General features: G+C 43.5%; 1 long non-coding RNA gene across 2 annotated transcripts; it reads right to left on the reverse strand.

Annotated features, from left to right (window-relative positions):
• Positions 1–506: 506 nt before the first annotated feature.
• Positions 507–4,266, reverse strand: LOC124966279 (uncharacterized). 2 transcript variants are annotated; one of them, XR_007105317.1, is made up of 3 exons: positions 4,146–4,266; positions 840–1,014; positions 507–709 (listed from the first exon to the last, which is right to left on the reverse strand). It is a non-coding gene; the product is annotated as an uncharacterized LOC124966279 (long non-coding RNA). The 2 variants fall into 2 exon arrangements; XR_007105318.1 differs by lacking the exon at positions 4,146–4,266 and adding an exon at positions 1,220–1,315.
• Between the last annotated feature and the right edge of the window lie 8,848 nt (positions 4,267–13,114).

The following is a 13,114-nucleotide window of genomic DNA, read 5'->3' on the forward strand; positions in this document are numbered from 1 at the left end:
AATGGGAAGCCTAGGTAAGGAGGGCCCCAGGGGCAGATACCAGCTGCTGCACATAGGCTCCAATAAGGAAATCTGGCCCTATGAGTTAGCGCACCTCCTTAGTTGGGCTGGGCCTAAATCTGGGTTTATCAGATTGGTCATTTCAAGTTCCTGTGACCAATTACAATGAAACTGCCTTTCCCCATTAACCAAGTTGACAATGGTAATACAAACATGTGATCCCTGGCTCACCAGCATGAAGGTTAATGATGGCTGCCTGTGTTCCTCTGATGGAACCTTTCTTCTGGTTTAACAAGAATTTGATATGATTCTTTTTTTTTTTTTTTTTTTTTTTTCACCAAGGACTGGGTCTCTAGACACCACTCTGTACAGTAACCCTGTAATCTTAGGGTTTAATCAAAACATATTCCAACAACCTATTCTGGTACTCCAAATGAATGTTTATTTTAAAACAATTTGCTATGGCTTTTTTTTTTTTTTTTTTTCTTTTTGAAGGAAGAGAGAAGGGAATTTCTTTTCTTGGAGCCAGATTTTTCCTAAGCAGGTCTATCCACTCGAAAGACTTGTGTCAGACGCTCAAGTCATAATTAACCACAGAGCTGTTTGGGAGATGGGAGAGGGCATTTGACAAAGAGTTAACAGATGTCATTTCGGTGGCTGCTGGCCCACTGCTGCTGGGTCATTTGTTGGATGGAAGCCGATTCTGCTGCTGTCGTAAACAGAGAGTAGTAATAATTATATGCAGGCTGCATTAGGCATAACAGATTGGATATATAACGTTCTGTTAAAACCCAGCTTATATCCTGTTTCTCTGGAGATACAATGGAGCCGACCCCTACCTCCTAGTTTTGGAAGTCGCCTCCAAGGATCCTCACAGACTTTCCAGGAGGGAAATAGGTCACGTTCTTTCATGGCTAATTCTGCAGAGGTCCAGGGATGGCATAGAGCTCTGCTCAAAAGCGACTCGGGCACGCACTTCAGTCAGCCAGCGCCGCAACCGCACCACGGAGCTGCCTTTTTCCATTTGAAAAATGAAAGAATTAAATTCAAAACAAACAACTTCAATTTAACACCAAACTACAGGATAACCAATCTTAAAAATGTCACAGCGTAATGGATCTTAATACCCATAGAAAACACAAAAAACAGCACCATTGTTCCCCAGCCATGCAGAGCAACCTCGCAGAATCTCAGTGAAGGAGAAAGAAGGGAAAAACACCTTATTACTTCCAACCCCTGCGAGCCATTTTGGTCTCCAAAGGTTTTAGGCTGCCTGAGGCCGTGTGTCTGCAGTGTTTCGGGAAATGACTTGCCTTCGCACGATCGCGGCTCTGTTCTGCAGCGAGCCTGCCTGCCCCGGAGCAGCGCCGCTCCATTTCTGGTTAACTCTTCCTTCCCGGGCCTGCCGCTTGCAGGAGCAGGACAGGGCCCAGGGACGTGGAGGCCACTGCACACTGCAGCCTGGCCTCCTGAGGGGTGGCCAGGACTGTCATCTCTAAGAGCGATCAGCTTCTCAAAGGAGGTAGCTCCAGCAGACCGGCCAGCTATCCTCACTGCTCTTTGGAGACTCTATTCTCAAAAGGAACTAACTACAAAGCAACTGTCACCAAAACACACAATGCGCTGAAGCCAGGGGACACAAGTGAGGATTTACTGACCAAGACTGTACAACCCACCCTTTCAAGGTTCCCAGTAGGGGACAGCTCTTGCCTATGTCACAAACTCAGGTGAGGACACTCTTCTGGTCAGTAGGATGTAAGCAGTGTCCAGCCTGCTACCAGGGCATGATTTGGGCCTGAGGAGTTTTACTTCCCCCCTGGCACTGACTGAGGGAGACCCAGTGACAGAAACATGTTTGCTGTGCACCTCAGAGCTGGGAGATGACAGAAAACCACTTAGGACTTAAGAGGTTAATACAATTCCTAAGTGTTCAGCAATCACTGCAATTTAGTGCCATTTCGATTATTACACAATAAACAGACCATGTTGTCTCGAAGCAAATTTTTATGAGTATAGCTGAAGGGGCTGCAACTTATTTAGCTGCTGAAACTCAGAGTGAAAGAGCATTTCTGAATGCTAACACCACGGATCAGAAATACAGGTAGCAGAGAAAGGTTATTCTCAGGTCACCGCTCTGGCAACTCAACACCATGACCTTTAAAATGAGTATGTCGTTAGGCGGAAATAAAGTTCACCAAAGTGTTCTTTACACAGAACCATTTTAATAACAATATTGTTGCGTTTCAGAGTGAAAGATTTGGGAATTTCCAGAAACATGTTATGCTGAGGAAAGAACATCATGTTAACATGGGCTGGGAATATGTGAACCATTTTGGCTACCTTGAATATGCATTGAAAACACACACACACACGCACACACACACACACACACACACACACTCACACACACCAGTCCATTCTTATACACCAGGCACCGCTATATTATACAGGTACTTGGGTATAATGATCACAAGCCAGATCAAATTTCTAACGTAATAAGAAAATCAAACATTTAAACCAGAAAACAAGAAGGTGAGGAGATACTGTAACTCTCAAAACCTGTGCAGAATTTCACTGTACAGTGAGTTCTAAGAGGCTTTTCCCCTCCAAGGCTCACACAGTTTCAGATTCAGGAATGTGAGCTTTCCCCCAGTTCCACCCATAGAAGAAGGAAATCACCCCAGATGTACTTCAGGATTCAAGGTTAAAATGTGCACATGTGTATAGAACCTTTATATCTATACATCTTAAGGCTTGCAAAGAGTTCCCCACTTTTATGAGGTATCTGTAGTGACCAAGCAGACCTCTGCTGAGTAAGATAAAGAGGTTTAGTCCCATTTTACAGATAACTGAGGCTCCACCAATAAAGAAAAAACTTTGTTAGTCCACACTTGTTAAATGCCAGGAACCCCTCCATAAAGGCATGATGTCTTGGGAGAAGGAGCATCTAGGCCCCCTTCTTGGGGGAATTTGATAGTTCTGTAGCTAACCCTCACGCACCAATGCACACTCAGGGGAGATGGGAGCAGGACAACGCTACAAAGGTGCACTGTGATACCAGGATGTGAGGAGCAAGCCTGCAGCTGAGAGATGGGTAGGGGCATAGAAACACAATCTCCATCGGGTAGCAGGAGGGGTACCTCGTGACAGGGCTAGATCCTGGGGCTGCTCTGACTGGTACGTAGAGCAGAAAGGAGGTCACAGCTACTGAGACCAGGGAGGAGTATCCACCCCAATTCCAGGAGACCAGCCTGCCTTACTCCTGAAATCCTACCTTTAAAGAACAATCGTCTCATACTGGGTGCACATGCTAATACGTAACAAGGAATTCCACTGTATGTACAATTAAAATACACTAATAATAAAAGAAATGAAAAATAAGAATAAAAGAAATGAAAAGAAATAAGAAAAGAAAATGAAAAGGCAGTGGCCTCAAACATGGGAATTCACTAGAATCTCCTGGGATGTCTAGCAAAAAGGCATATTTCTGTGTGAATAGGTCTGGGGTGGGGCCCAGGGACCCAAGTGAATGGACCACTCAAAACAGGAAAAGAACATGCCTTGAGAAATCCTAACTTTGGATCACATTTCTTTGTGCAAAGTTTCCTTCTTAGGTTTTTCAAACATGCTATGCTCCTTGGAGGTTAACATATTCAGTAAACGACATGAGTTTATGAAATACTATCAACCAGTCTCCAGTCCTTCTGTCCATCCATCCACCACCTTTCCTTCCTTCCATCCACCCACCCATCCATCCTGCCCAGACACCAATTCCATGGCAAACCATGTTCCAGGCACTGGAGTGGTAAAAGGGGTCCCAGCAGGCACATAAGGGGGCAGACTTTCAGGGAGTCGATGACTCAGAGAAAACACTACTGTGGGAGTAGGAGGCCCAGGGCTGGATGAGTCCACTCCTGGCCTTGCCTTAGCATCTCAAGAAGCAGTTCACTGTGACAGATGGCTCAAGGCAGAATTTGGGCCCCAAGAGCACTAGTCATCTCCTCAAGGGATCAAGTTCTTTTCCCCTCAGAAAGGAAATGCAATTCATGATCATTGCATGGTGAGACAGAGACCCAGGAATGAGCAGGCAAAAGCAGGAATAGGAAGACAATGACAGTGGCAGCCACAAAGAGCAAATTCTGTACCTGAGGCTGCTATAGAAGTCCAGGCGAGGCCTATTAGGAGCCCAGAAGCCACCAGACTTGGAGCCTTCAAAACTTGATTTCGAATTCTCTTTGAAATGTTTATAATTGGCCACTCATAAAGCTATCACCCAGACGGTCCGGTCTCAGGGCAGTGTCTCAAAGGAACGCAATCCGTCCACCCACATGTAATTTCAAAGTAAGGCCAGTCCAACCCTGACATTCCTGAAACACTCTGAAGGTGATACACAGACCACAGCACTGCTTCTTAATCCTGTCCCAGATGCCCAAGTTCTTGTCTTTCCAACTCTCCGAGGCACCTTTCCCCAAGCCCCGCCCTCTTGAACCTGACCTTTTCCTCTCCTTTTCTTTCTGATCCTGCTGTTCAAAACTCCCCAAGGACCAGCCTGGTTGGGGAGAGAGGGAAGTTGCTGGATCGCGGGACCCTTGAATTCCTTATGTGAAAAGCGGAGACAAAACCGTGATCTCACAGACTTGTGGGAAGAGTTCAATGAAATATATATAAAACATTTAATAAAGGAATGGGTATCTGGTAGACATTAATGAATGTCTGTTCCCATAGGAAAACCCAAATGTGTGTGTGTGGCGGGGGGTAAATCTTCCCAGATTTTGTTTCTTAAAAGAATTTATTATTTCATATAAAATGAAATGTAGTATAAAAATGGGTTCATCAATTTGGGGGAATGTTCTCATAATTTATGACCAGGAAAACTGGGGAGTAAAGTTACTGTTACACAATATTTTCCCCAGACAATTCCCATATTGATATTCTAATGAAAATAGTCTCCCAAATTCTGCATTTTTATGTGTCTGTGCTAGCATTTATGTTATATTCTGAATTAACAAACATCAAACGCTAAAAATTACATATGCATAAAAATTGGGAAAGGGATACACATCTTTTGTAAACCTCAGTGGAGCATATTCAAACCTCTAGCCCTACAAGATACTCCCAGATTAAACCACATGGTAACTTTGAAATAGGGGAACATTAATGACTACAAAACAATAAGAAGGCTGTTTGGGCATGTGCTAAAAAAAAAAAAAAAAAAAGTCTTTAAAGCCAGACTGTGTCCTTGTCATCCGATGCCTCCTAATGAATATCATTCTCCATAAAGAACCTTCTGGCTCACTTACTTCTTTCTATTTGTTAAAATAGCACTCAAGTCATTTTATGGAACCCAGAGTTAACTCAAACCCAAAACAAAATAAAAAGGAAAGAGTGTCAAAAGAACAAACTTTTAAACTCTGTACTTTTTATTATTAGATGCTATTTCTAACTTGTTAAAATTGATCAAATAGAAAGCTGTGAAAAGAGAAAAAATTAAGCCAACTAGAAAAGTGTGACTTGGATTTAATATTTTATAATTGCCAAGGGACATACTGAGATCAATGAATTTTTGCCTGAGATGAACGTCAGAAAGAGATGTACTTCAGTCTTTTAGGGAACATTGGTCTATTTAATTCTTGTGTCTGATGCATGTGAAATAGGCCTGCCTCGGCCTTCTTTCTTTGCCAGGGGCGTCACCGGCAGCGGACATTACCAGTTTTAATAGGCCGCTGTCTGAGGAGTGGCAAGGGATCCGATAACCCATCGACTCTAATGGATCTGCCTGTTTATTCACTTACACCTTTTTTTTTCCCCAGCTAATTTTAGTTTTGCATGCTGAGTTGTTTCGCTTTGAATTAAATGAATAGAAACAAAGGGAAAAGGCTGCGGTGCTAATAAACCATGATTAAGTCCCCGGCCCCTCTCAACTGGCTTCTCCACATACCAGGTATACAGTCTGAGAACAGATTCACTGTGGCGTTTTCTCCACTTGTTGACGAAATTAGCATTTTATACATGCTCAAATTTAGAGGAAAAATTAGATTATTTAAATCACTTTATGTATAATGTGCTTGCTGTTTGCAGTAGATCCAAATGCCCAGCCTCAGGCCCCAGACGTCCTCAGATTTCAGACACCGGTCACTGACTTTTCCTGCCGGGGGGGTCACCCCAGAGCTCTCTGCAGGGTCATACAAACAGGACAAATGCCGAAATGCTTTGCTTTGTCTGAATGAAAAGCCAAAGAGACACAAGGAGGCTCTGCCTAGGTGCCCTTCAACAAAAATAACAGGAGTCAGTGGTTTAAAAACACCCACACCCCAACCGTCTCTTTGTGTCTGGAAAGCTTAAAGAAGGTCCCCGAAATCTTTCAAGTGATGCCTGCCACAGGATATGAAAGGGATAAGGATGTCCAATATAAGAGGGGGTGGGGGAAGGGGCCAGCATCTCCTCATCTTCTGAATAAAAGCCATTTTCTGTTGTGGGGTTTAAAATTGATGGAAAGACTTTAACAGCAGATCTGGTAGGCAGTACCTACCCCTCACCTCCTGATTGCTAGTGGACCCAGGAGGTGAAAGGGGCTGCCACCTCCCCAGTGTCCTACAATGGAGGGTGGTGCCCTAAGCTTTCAGAATACATTCTCCACTTGTGGGAATGAATAACCACGGCCTACCCCAAACCAGAGGATTCACCCCAAAACAGCTCATCCCAAAGGTCACACTGCCCCAGGGTGACACCACCCTGCTTGTCTCTGTTGTCTCCTGGCAGAAAATGAAATAATCCTGTGGCCCAATCAGAAGTGAAGGTAATTTTCAAAGTAATATGGAAAATACTGAGAGAATTTTGACTTGTCTGGAGAAATAGAATGTGATCTGTCATTGAGTCAAACAAACATAGGTCTCGAGGAGTATTAAATAGAATACCAACAGCTATCAGGATGAAATCACTTTTAGACAGAACAATAGCCTAATACCTACTTTTGCCCACACACAATTAAAATGGGGTAACTTTTCAGAACATTTCTAAAAGCTAGAGTCTGTCACTGTAAGAAGAAAGCCCCTCCGTATCCCAGCTGCATCCAGTTCCCTACAATGGCTTTTCTTTTCCTTCTCCCCAATTCTCAGTAAAGCTGGAAGTCAGTCAGCTCACAGACTCCTCAGCCCTGCCTTTCTTGGACTCACATTTCTCTGCTTTCCTCCCTCCAAGCCCTAAAGCACCCACATCATTTTTCCTTCATTCAGTAGCATTTCTCCAGCAAATATGCATCAATTTCTATCCCACGCAAAACCCTCAATGTTGAGTCCTTGACATGAAATGAAGAAGTGCAGTGTGTAGGGTCCCCTGGCTTACCTCCCTGCACAGTGTCACTCATCCAGAGTCTAACAGACTCTCTCTCTCTTGTCAATACCCAGGTTGCCATAAAACAATTTACAGGCCCACAACACAAGCCTTCGGAATTACTGTATGCACATCCTCACCCTGCAAGAAACTGCACAGTCCCCAAATCATTGTATTTCCCCTCCATTTGCATGTGTGGACCTGGACCCTCACTCTCAGACCCAGTGTGCAAAGCAGAGGAGGAACAACAGACTCAAGTTGGAAGTGATTTACTTCATTAGCTGGGATTACAAGTTTAACTTACAAACCAGAGGTCAAAATTTCTCATTAACAAGGGGGCCGTGAATTGCTGCAGGCTTTGGTTCAAGAGGAGACCACTCTTATTACTAACTACACATTTCAATCTGTCTTTGATGTTCTCCTTCTTCCCTCCTCCCTTTTATTTTTTGGCAGAGGAGCTGATTTTAATTGTGGCACTACAACAAGGCTCCCTCCATCCCAGGGAGCAGCCTCCTGTCTGCCACTGCCGAGCGAGCGAGGCTGCAAGATTGGGTGCAGTCCATTGCTCAGGGCACATTTTAATGGCTCCCCTTTCCTACAAGGCTTGGATTGTTTTCCACGTGATTCTGGTTAATTTAGCTGCGGGAAAGGGCATCGGTTTTCCTTGTGAGCTTCTGATCCCTCTGCCTCGGCGAGGTGAAATATATTAAAACAGAGAAGGAGGCGTCATTGTAACTTGCTGAATGCAAGGACCACACATTCTCCAACACGCAGAATAGAGAAAGGAGTTTGACAGAGACCATTAGGCTTTTAAAAGCACTCTTTTGATAAATCAGCTTTGGTTGTTTACAAAATACTCAGACTGTCTTCACGGGCCTCTTCTCTTCAAAACCATTGCCAAGGGTTAAAAGAAGCAACTCAAATGAGATAAAACCTTTGCAAAGTATGCTATACCCAGAATCTCAAAACCCCACACCACAGAATTCTTCTCCAAATAAGAATACCAGGCCAATACAGCAGCAACTCGGGGCATCCAGAACATATAACAGGGATTCATATGCACTTTTTTTCTGCGAAGTTCAAGTCCCCTGTGCTGGCCACGGGGACACCATGATCACTGTAACAAAACCAGGGCTTCAAATGGAGTCCCTAATGGGAATGATTATAATATCTACGTATTTAGAAACATAGAAGTTATTGAAAATAACTACATTTTTATTCCAGTCTAGTCTGGTAAGAAGGTCTCATTCAAATCACTTAACTTTCTGTGTTTCTCAGTCACAGTTAATGTGCAAGAACATGGCCATGAACTGTTTGTTTTCCCTGGGAAATGTTTTCTTAGTTGCTGTGTGAAGAGCCCATGGTTGGAGTAGAGATCATGGATGGGTCCCCAATGCCCAGCAGAGGGTATTAAGGATATTAAGGTGCCCACATCCACAGAGGCAGCTTCCAGAATCTGGGCTGGCCCACACAGGACTCCGGGCATGTTCCCAGAATGGCAGTTCGCTGTGGAAGTCACAGTGCTGAACTGGAGTGTAGGGGAAATGGACACAAAATCTCCCCAAGCTAAGATGGGCAGCTGCGGAGTTCTGCCTGCCTGGTTCCCATTTGGTGCTCCCGGGGGCTTCTTGTCCTTGGTAGAATGGCTGCTTTTTTTTTTTTTTTTTTTTTTGCTTTCTTTACTAATCAAATGATCAGTTTATGTCTCCAGTTCGCTTTAACAAAAACACTGGTTAGAACTCAGGAATCTATATGACCTAGGGGAAAGGAGCTGTTCTTAGCCAGGGACAGTCAGAGACAGACCTGGGAGGCCATGATGGCTCAGGGTCATGGGGGCCAGAGGCAGCCCAGCCAGCTGGGCTGGAGGCCACTTCTTGCCGCCTGGCACCCTCGGCTTACCCACTGCCTCAGGCGGTCACCTTGACTGGCTGCGGGGGCATCTCACCATGTATGGGGTACCGCCCCCTGCAGCCTTTCTGCTCCAACAGGGGGTTACCTTAACAACGAGACATCTTAGAAAGGTCATTATTGCTAGTCTAATTTCAAACAGGCACCACAATGAAGGGCTGTCTTTGTGTGGGATTAATTTTAAAACCTCAGGATTTGATGTCAGTGGGAAAGAACCAGCGTGGGACTCACACTGCTGCCTCTCCTGCTTCTGGCCAGCGCCGGGGGCTCGTTTCTTAGGAGATGAAACCTCTGACAAGCCCTTCAGTCAAGCTGAAAGCAGGCAGCGGTCCAGCAACACCCACAGGCCTCCCGGGCATCCTGTGACCCCTCCGAAAAGTCACATTCACTTTGCTCTTGAGAAAGGAAAAATAATGCTGGAGGCGTTTTATTTTAAACCATGTGAAATAAGGAAATGTGAAGATGCGAAAATGAAGTGAAAAAAAAGTTCGAATTCATTTCCCGTCCTTGCAACGGCTTAGAAGCCAAACTGGTTCATTTTGAAAGCGTGTAAAAATCTGATCCATTCACCAGTAGGCAGAGACTACAAAATGCTTAAGGTAAAATATGTAAATATGTAAAATTATCTGTTGAAAACCATCTCCTTTTGTGCTTGAAAGAATTTTTTTCCAAGCATCTTTATTTCTATTCTGCATTAATATACTGTTGAGCCAGAAAGTTACTTTTTGGCAAAACAACAAAAACCAAGGTGTTGAAAACTGAAGGATTCTAAAATGAAGTCCACAGATAAAGGGAAGGACAAAAAGGATTTCTACCTTATCGTTCACTTGGCTGGCATTTTTAGTAATAATTTAAAGAATATCATTAATATAACAAATTATGGAATCCATTTTTCAAAAGCATCGTTCGCCTGAAAACTTGAAACAAAACTCACCTTCCAGCCTCTGCTATCATTTCTTTTGGAGATGGGGGTCCCTCTCCTCCCTGATTGTCCTCTGCTTCCACCTGACCCAGCCCCCACTACCCTCACAGATGGAACCAGGGCTCCCTCAGCAGTGGGTTTAGACACACCACAGATAATTGGCCACTAACAGCCTTAGATTTCTAAATAGTCTCAAATTAATATTTTAAAAACATTTGGAAGAATGACAGAATAAATGTCTATAATTATCTTATTATCATTCATTTAACTTAGGAATATATTTTATTGCAACCAAAATGGTTTAATTATACAACTTCCAATTTACAGAAATAGAATTTTTGTTTCTTTCCCCTAATCCCATTTCTTTTTTCTTTTCATTTCCTTTTTTTTTTTTTTTTTTTTTTTTTGGTATCAGGATTGAACCCAGGGGCACTTCTCCATTCCCTTTTTAAAAAAATATTCTATTTTGATACAAGATCTTGCAGTGTTGCTTAGGGCCTCCTAAGGCTGGCTTTGAACTTGTAATCCTTCTGCCTCAACTGCTGGGATTATAGACATGTGTCATCCATGAATCTTCCCTAATCCCATTTCTTTCAGAAAGAGTTTCAACCAAAGAATGAATCACCCAACATCTCAACCACAATCATTTTCTGTCTCTTTCTGGGGAAAAATATCCCTGCTGACTGATTATCCTGCCTCACTTGTCAGGGATGGACGGATGCACAGAAGTTTGAAATGGTGTGTGCCTGAGACCAAATCTGTTGAGTTTCAAGCCAGGTGCACAGATTCTTCAGTGAAGATACCATATCGCCTGAACCTGCTTTTATTATAACAGTATTGTGTGGGGAAAGGGAAGGTGATTAAAACTGAAAAATGTTTGTTCTTAGTATTGCCAACCCTTGAGTACTTTCTGAAAAAGCAGACAAAAAGTAGAAGGTTTTCTCAAGAAGTTTTCGAAGTTTCTTATTCTTCTGCGAACACTCAAGTTCTTATTTCTCATTTCCATCTTTTGCCTGTTCAGATCTCTCGTTTCCTCAATAGGCTCAAAATTTTTAAATTTTATGACACAAATAAACACATAAGATATTGTCCAGAAAGGCTTCCTCACTCCTCATGTCAGTGGAAGGCGGGTCTACAGGCCTCTCTTACACCCTTCCTGTGGACTGGACAGACCTGCACCTGCCCAAGAAAGACCAGAGGGGAATTAGGAACCTAAGAACATCTGAACAGACCCAGGAAGATGGATCTAGAAGCTGGAAGAGTGGTGTAGCATGAGGATTCTTTGTTCATCTTAGTTTTTTACGGTAGTATTTATTTTAAAATATAGAAGTAAAATATTATTTAGCTCATGACTGGTTTGGGGGCACCTCCTGAAACACTGACCCCAGACAAAAGTTTCATTCACCTCCCAGGTCCTGGCATGACTGCAAGGAGGGGCTTCATCCTGGACCAGTGCATGGAGGAGTCTTTGCTCTCAATACTCCCTCAGAGGACAGGTAGCAATGTCTTTACTGACCTCTTTCAAGCCAGTTTCCTTGAAGTCTCCTTCCTTAAGCCTCATTCCTTCACATAGATTTCTGAAACTGGCAACAGTAAAATTCCAACTTTAAGAAAACCAGGATGGGAAAGAGTTACTGAATTAAATGAGAGCTTTTCTTACACATCACACTAAAGGTAAATTATTCTGCTTAAGTGCCATCAGAAATCACATTTGCATCAGGCAATGGTTTGCTGTTTTGATAAAGGTCTTGAAAAGGCAGGAAGAGAAGTATTATTAACATGATTACCAATAACCATTACTGTCACTTCCCAAGTGAGTGCCATGCATGGAGGTGAGGGCTCTGTAATGTACATTATTCTTGCTTAGATCCCAGCAATACTAATTGTAAATCTGAGGTTGCATAAAGCTATGCACATCAGTCATAGGTTGAGCTGGGGGGTGGAGTCAGCTTGAACTCCAAAGTCCACATGCCATGGAGACTTGGGAGTGGGGGAGTTTGCTCTTACTCTTTGCTATCTTGCACATTCCTAGCTCTGTGTAGGGATGCTGAGCCCAGGGCTGAGGGTTGACCAAGAAGTTGCAATCACAGGTCCACCAGGTAAGGTTGACCAGGTAAGGTTGAGGATGCTCAGCTCAGGGCCTTAGGCACGATCCAGCACAGGCAAGTTCTGTCTGCGAGAAGGGACAGAACTCCTATCCTGCTGGGTGACCCTGGGCAGCAAAAATGTGCCTAAGACCAGTGTCCACTTCCTCTGGATGATCCCTTCAGGGGACTCAAGAGCAGGCACAGGGATTTTTAATTCTATGCAAAAATAATCAAGACTTCCTATTGGAGTAACAGGATAAACAGATCTCCAGCTTCAGGGGAGGATCAGCAGGGTTGTAGGAAGCACCTGAGCTGATTGTCCCAGCTGGAAACTTAAGCATCAGGAAGTGCATCTCCGTGTTCCAGTCTCCTGAAATGTTACCCAAGCAAGGACAAAGTAGTTTCCAATACCCAGTCCAGCCCAGCCCAATTCACCTTCTCTCCCTAGTGGTCCCTCCAGGATACCCAGGCTCCTTGGCTTTCCTAGAGGATGTCTGCCTAGAGTCCCTCTCACCTCACATTCTTTCAGCTTTTCATTTTTTGTGTTGCCAAAAGCCCATGATGCATTGCAGCTTTCTCCCAGCCAAATCTTTTAAAAATTAGCATCTATTGTATATGCTTCCAAAGAGCCTGTAACTTTATTGAGAAGGCTAAAGTCCCCTTGGACTCATAATCCATGGTTACCCACTTTAACTACCTAAGAGGAAAACATTGAGCTTGTGTATACTTTTTCTTCCTTTCTTTTCCCTATGTTTTTGCAACACACATTGGATTCCATTAGAATTATGGAGTATTAGTTGTTATTGATGAGTTTTGTTGTTGTTGTTTTACACAAATTACATATATAGTATTCTGCAAATTGTTGTTT

This window comes from Sciurus carolinensis, chromosome 16 (genome assembly GCF_902686445.1).
Source record: "Sciurus carolinensis chromosome 16, mSciCar1.2, whole genome shotgun sequence".
Taxonomy (NCBI): domain Eukaryota; kingdom Metazoa; phylum Chordata; class Mammalia; order Rodentia; family Sciuridae; genus Sciurus; species Sciurus carolinensis.